This window comes from Zingiber officinale, chromosome 4B, assembly GCF_018446385.1.
Source record: "Zingiber officinale cultivar Zhangliang chromosome 4B, Zo_v1.1, whole genome shotgun sequence".
Taxonomy (NCBI): domain Eukaryota; kingdom Viridiplantae; phylum Streptophyta; class Magnoliopsida; order Zingiberales; family Zingiberaceae; genus Zingiber; species Zingiber officinale.
The window spans coordinates 110,826,437-110,832,792 of NC_055993.1; positions in this window are offsets into that span (position 1 = coordinate 110,826,437).

Consider the following 6,356-nt stretch of genomic DNA (forward strand, 5'->3'; position numbering starts at 1 on the left):
AAATACACTATAAGAGCAAGTACCCAAAATTAGCCAAAAAGAATGTTCAAATGGCTCTCAAGATAAAGGAGAAGTCAAGAGAGGGTGACCCTATGATACCAAAGGACAAGGAGCACATTGTGTATTCTTTTACAATCAAAAGGGACATTATTAGAACCAATATCCAAAGGAGAGAATTTTGGCCAACAAGAAAGGAGAAAGCTCAAGTCAAGGGAGAGCTTCCAAGGACAAAACTAAGATACGATTAGGTAATGGTACTTATTTAAATAATGATAAAAAGTATGCTAAAAATAATTTCTATCATTTTAATGCTATTTATCATAAAAATAAGAAGCATGAAAAACTTAGGGAAAATTATACATCATTTTAGGCTAGAACTACATTACCTAAGAATTGGAAGATAAAAAAAAAATGTTTTAGGCAAGAACCCTAAGGATTTTGGGTATATGCCTAAAAGGAGGAATGCTCAAGGAATTCAAGAAAAATCTAAATTTAAGGATTTAAAAATATAAAATCAAGCCTTGAGGTCAAGACTTGAAAAATTAAAGAGAACCCTAGAGAAAATAATAAATAGTGTCAATGGGTTAAAGAAATCAAACCTAGGTTTAGGCAAGCTAAAGTCATCCAAGGGCAAGAAGGGTTTGGGGTACAAATCTAAGTACAAGAAAAAGGTGGTCTCTTATCATAGAGTTCTATATAGTTATGGAACTAACTCTAGGTCTAAGAGTTAAGACAAAGTTACAAAATAAATTATCCTTAGAGTTGACCTTGAGGAGACTAGTGTAACCTAGGCTTCTAAGAAGCCTAGGAAGGTATCAAGGGAAGTTATCCCTAGTGAATACCTAGGACACCCAAGAAGAACCAATAGGGTCCTAAGAGTATATTCTCTACACCCTAGGTGGGTTTAGAGTGTGTCAACTCTAAATGACAGGTAGTTAAACCAACCGTGTTAAAGTTGGCACTTTGGGATATTTTCAAGATAATGCTACACCTTAAAAATGAAGGTTTAAATTTTTACTCATGAAAGAGTAAGAATATGTCTATAAAATTTGAAAACTTGAACTTAATCAAATTGACACAATTATGGTAGAATCTAAAGAAATGTCAAGTTAGAATTTTGGCATTTTCTAGGAACAAAAGGGCAATGATGCGGCGATAAGGAGGGGCCCACCCGGCAGGGGTCGGTTGCCACGATGGGGGTTAGAATCAAGGTGGTCAACACTCAGGTATCATATGGACAAATGGAGGGTAATCGCATTGGTCGGTTGGACAATTAGGCCCTCGACCGGGAGGCGAAGGCTCCAGTCCGACCCCACCTTTGGCTCAAGTAGGTGTCAAACAACCGACACTCAATGGAGTGTTAGATGCCAGGAGGAGGAAGCGACGATATGCAGAATCTTGGCCGATCACCTGTCCTGCTCGGCCAAGCAACAGGGCTCGGCACAGGCTCAGCGGAGTTCCGGTCGAGCGGACACGGCACGGGCTCAGAGTTTTGGCCGAGCGGACGAGGTACAGGTGCAGCGGAGTTCCAGCCGAGCGGCTAACCCGCTCGGCCCAGCAACAGACCCACTATGTTATCTCTCGATATCTTTTTGGGAGTTAGTGCCGCTGACACCAGGTATGGTCGACAGGAAGATCATATGACAGAAGCTTCCACTGTCACATCAGAGATATGCTCGACTTGTTAAGGTATTGTGCCAGGGACACTTTACTGACAAGTCTTTTCAAGAGAAACTTTGAGAAGCATGCTCGCCTGGGGAAGCTTGTGTGCTCTACAGGAGCTCTATATAAAGGAGGGTCCAAGCAGCAGCGAAGGTACGTGATATACACTATTTGTGCTACAGTCTTCATTCTTGTTGCTCTGCCTTCTACATCTTCGTCGATGACTAACTTGAGCATCGAAGGGCCAACGTCGGGGACCCTTCCCTGGCTCGGGACTGACGTCATCTGTCTTGCAGGGCGGAGTGGAGTCTACCAGCGGTCAACGGGACATCCACATCCCCAGCTTTCCATCTCATCGACTTTCGGACAGGATCAAGTAAAAATTAGGTTTATTTTAAATTTAACGATTTATTGATACTTAGATAGATAATCTAAGTATTTTCTTTATGCTAAAATTGTCATGATTGTGTGCCCTATCGCATGTCATGGCATCATTGCCTTTGCATTCATATTGTTATGAAAAATGTCACATGTCATGTCATGTCATGTCATACATACATCATTTAACATGATAAATTTCTTTCTGAAAATATGCATTTAATATATGTCATGATCATTTTCATGCATAAATTTTAAATCCTTGTAATTAAGGACAATAACATCAATTGACATCCTAGGTTGAATGATCAAAATTTAAATGTCTAGTTAAAAATGCAGTATCCCTTAGTTCTAGGAAAAATCTATTTTACATCTCATAAGACCATAGGTTTAACTTGTGTGTGATTTTGAGACACATTAGATACAAGCGAGATATTAGGAGGATAAACAAAACTCAAGATGCTGCTTTAGTACATCTTTTTGGAGTTTTAGTATCATGAAAATAATAGATTATGTGAAATCCAAGCATTGGAAAAGCTAATGTACAAGTCATGTATATTTAGCCCAAAAAATATGGCTAAAAATTTATTTTAAAAATTATTTCAAAATCATTTTAGAAAACCTTGGTGAAGTCTATCTTTTGATAGGAATCATCATTGATTAGTTGGATACAAAGTCAAGTGAAACAATGAAGTTTGCAATGGTTTCTAATTTTGTATCAATCTTTAAAAATGGAATGTATTTTCATATAAAAAATTTTTTTCTTGATAGTATATGACATACATAATGTCTATATAAAATTTCATTATTATTCAATAATTGTAGAATTATTTATGATTTTCTAAATTATTTTCAGAAATCAAAAAAATCAAATACAGATAATTGATTGGGTCAATCGATCACCTCACTCCAATCGATCAGGGAAATCAATTGAGGTAAATTTTCATGAGCACAGAGGCTTGTAAAATCAATCAAGTGATCAATTAAACTCCGTAATAGATTGGATAATCTATTAACATAGGCATAATCGATTGAATCCCAATTTCAATAGATTCGAAGAGACTGTAATTAATTGGTAGCAGAAAATAATCGATTAAGAAGGCTAATTTTGGCTAAAATGGTTTGATTTCAGTTCATTAAATCATGTTTAGTTGAGTTAATCATCCCTAATCCTCCAAAGTACTTTGATAAGTATTTAAGGGTATTTTTTTTATGAAAACAATAAAGGAATGGTTAAATGATACTAATTTGGAGTTTAGGAGGAAGTTTGGATAAAAGTTAAATTTTCAACCTCGGAACTTTAATTTTGGGTTTCCTAAAGGTTTAAGAACTTCAAATCATTGTTGGTACAATGATAGAAGTTTAGAGCATATTTTAAGGGGGAGTTTCTTCCTAAAGACACGATTTTTTTATATTGAGGGGACAATGGAAGATTGAAAATATTCATTGTGATAGATGAATGCTCAAGATTAAGCATAATATACAATGAAAGGTATGAGACTTTTATTAGGTTCTTTTGAACATAATGACTCTCAGGAAGAGTTTTTGATGTGTGTCAAAGGGGGAGAAAATGTTGGGTTTAAGTTAGAAACTCTCATTCATGCCTTGGCAAAGGTTGAAGAAGAAAGTTGGGCTAATAGGTTAGTCTAACTTAAACATATTATCAAATATCAAAAAGAGAAAGATTGTTGGGAGATTGTGTTGGTGCAACCTTAGGTCAAGGTTGACCTGGTTGACCCGACTCGAGTTGACGTGACTCGAGTTATATTTTGATGTTTGACTTGGGAAGATTGTCGGTGCAACCTTAGGTCAAGGTTGACCTAGTTGTGTTGCATGTTGATGTTTGACACTCGTGAGAGAGTTCTATTCTTGATGTGGGACAAGAATAGATGTTTGGGAGATTATTGATGCAACCGTAGGTCAAGGTTGACCTGGTTGACCTGATTCGGGAAAAGTCCAAGTATGAAGACTTGGCACGGAAAAGTCCAAGCAGGGAGCTTGGCACGCGAAAAGTCCAAGTATGGAGACTTGGCACTGGAAAAGTCCAAACAGGGAGTTTGGCGCGGGGAAAAATCCTAGTGAGTGAAGCTAGGTGAAGGTGGAAGTCCCGGTGAGTGAAGCCAGGCATTCGGGAAAATCCTGGTGAGCCGGTGAAAATCCTAGTGAGTGAAGCTAGGTGAATGAGAAAGTCCTAACTGGGATGTTAGGCGGTGTGAAAGTCCTGGTGAGCCAGGCGGTGGGAAAGTCCCGGTGAGTGAAGCCAGGCGGTGAGAAAGTCCTAACTGGGATGTTAGGCGGTGTGGAAATCTGGTGAGTGAAGCCGGTGAAAGTCCCGTGAGTGAAGCCGAGCAAGGAAAATCCAGATGGATCGGGGATGATCGGACTTACGGTGTTGAAAGTCCAAGTAGGTCAAAGGATTGACCGGACACTTGGCGAGAGTTCTAGCAGGTCAAGGAGTGACCAGATGCTTGGGATGAAGTACCAATAGGTCAAGGTTGACCGGATATTGGTTTGGAAGTCTTGGAACTTGGTTTGGGCAAAATTAAGCTCGGATCGTCACCGAGACCGATCCAGGATACTGTTTGCTCGATCGGCGGTGACCGATCGATCGGTCAAAAACTCTCGATCGATTCTTGATCGATCGGTGACCGATTAGCAAGAAAAGGCGGTGATCGGTCCACGCCGATCGAGGCCATCTGATCGGCCGGGACCGATCAGGAGACGATGTCGCGGAAGCACGGCGAGTTGGGATCGGTGCGTGGACCGATCCAGCCCGATCGGTCCACGCATCGATCGTAGCACGCAAGGTTACGTGCACTAACCGATCGGTCCGGGACCGATCGGCCTGATCGGTCCGTAGACCGATCGGGGTTCCCGTCGCGACGCAACGGCTAGTTTCTTCACTGTCTTCTTCGCGGTATAAAGGGGTCGAGGGCTGCTGCGCGACAACTTCTTCCTCTTCTCTTCTGCTATGGTGCTGCTGGTGCTTGAGCTTTGTTGAGCTCTTATTCGCAAGCTTTGCGTGAGCTTCTCGACTAGGATATCCTGCTGTTGTAGGTGTTCTGAGGAGCTGCTGCTTCAACGAAATCCAGTCGGCGAGGAGGCAAGAAAACCTGTGTTTTTACATTCATTGTTCTTGTCTTCTTGTATTTCTTGTTGTATTCCTTTCTTGCTGTTGCAAGAATATTGTGGCGAGGTTTCTCCACCCACAAGGAGTATATTGTATTAGCCGGTTTTCCGGGGACTCATCCACCGACGGATTGATAGGCTTCGTCCACCTTACGGACACGCCGAGGAGTAGGAGTTTCATCTCCGAACCTCGTTACATCCTTGTGTTAAGGTTTGGTATTCTTCCTTTCGTTTCTATTTGTATTTTCCGCTGCGCTAACAAATTGTAGGAAGAAACGAGCGATTTGGGGCGGCTATTCACACCCCCCCTCTCTAGCCGAGTACGAACGATCCCAACAAGTGGTATCAGAGCTAGGCCGCTCTTCGACGGATCAACACCCGGGGGAGCACGGGCTAGAGATGGATCTCTATGGAGAAGATGTCACGATTCAACCATTCTACGAGTCTCACGACAACTTCACATATTGGAAGGTAAGGATGATGTATTTTCTTAGGACTAATATGTTAAATTGGTTTTGTGTACAAGAAGGGTTTTCCCCTCCGATGGATGAGGAAGGAAATCCTATCAAGAAGAAGGAGTGGACGAAGGAGCAAATCCACCAATCAACCATCAATGATGAGGTAACGAAAATCATTGAATTCTCTTTACCTAATGATGTGTTGTGTAGGATAGGTGGATACAATAATGCCAAGGAGTTGTGGAACAACTTAGCCAAACTCCATGAGGAGAGTCCCACTTCAAGCCATGAAGAGGAGCCTAGTGAGCCAAGTAGCTCACATCGTGGAGGTGAGGAATTAGAAGTTGAGGGCTACTCAACATCTAAAGAAGAAGAGGAGGTGAGTTCTTCTTCAAGATCGGAGCACGAAGAAGAAGCTTCTACCTCCGGGAGGGATGAAGAAGAGAGCATCCATCCATCCTCGACCCTAGGTAACTCAAACACTTTAAGTTCAAGTAAATTGCATATAATGTGTTTTGAGTGTAGGGAATTTGGACATTACAAGAGTAAATGTCCAAAGAAGACTAAGAAGACTCCACCGGCGCCAAAGATCAAGGAAGTCGGAGTCCCAAAACGCAAGGGCAAGGAGCACGTGGTGTGCTTCCAATGCAAGCAACGGGGACACTATAGGAGTCAATGTCCAAGGGGGAGGCAATCTCACAAGGACAAAAGACCAAGCACGTGTAAAGG